Source organism: Penaeus monodon, chromosome 19 (assembly GCF_015228065.2).
Source record: "Penaeus monodon isolate SGIC_2016 chromosome 19, NSTDA_Pmon_1, whole genome shotgun sequence".
Classification (NCBI taxonomy): Eukaryota; Metazoa; Arthropoda; class Malacostraca; order Decapoda; family Penaeidae; genus Penaeus; species Penaeus monodon.
The window spans coordinates 14334354-14334561 of NC_051404.1; positions in this window are offsets into that span (position 1 = coordinate 14334354).

Genomic DNA, 208 nt, shown 5'->3' on the forward strand with positions numbered 1-208 from the left:
TTTCAGTTCCACGAAACCAAGAATCAAGAATCGATAACAGTGTGGCAAAGTTGAAAATGGTTTTCCAGGGAGTGTCATTAGTTATATAAATACCTCTTTTACCCCCCACGCGTTACTTGTCATTCATAAGACGAATTATGGAAAATTAGAGGCCTTAATCTCAATTTTTGTTAATTATATGCAACTTCGGGTCTGGTTTAATGACGCT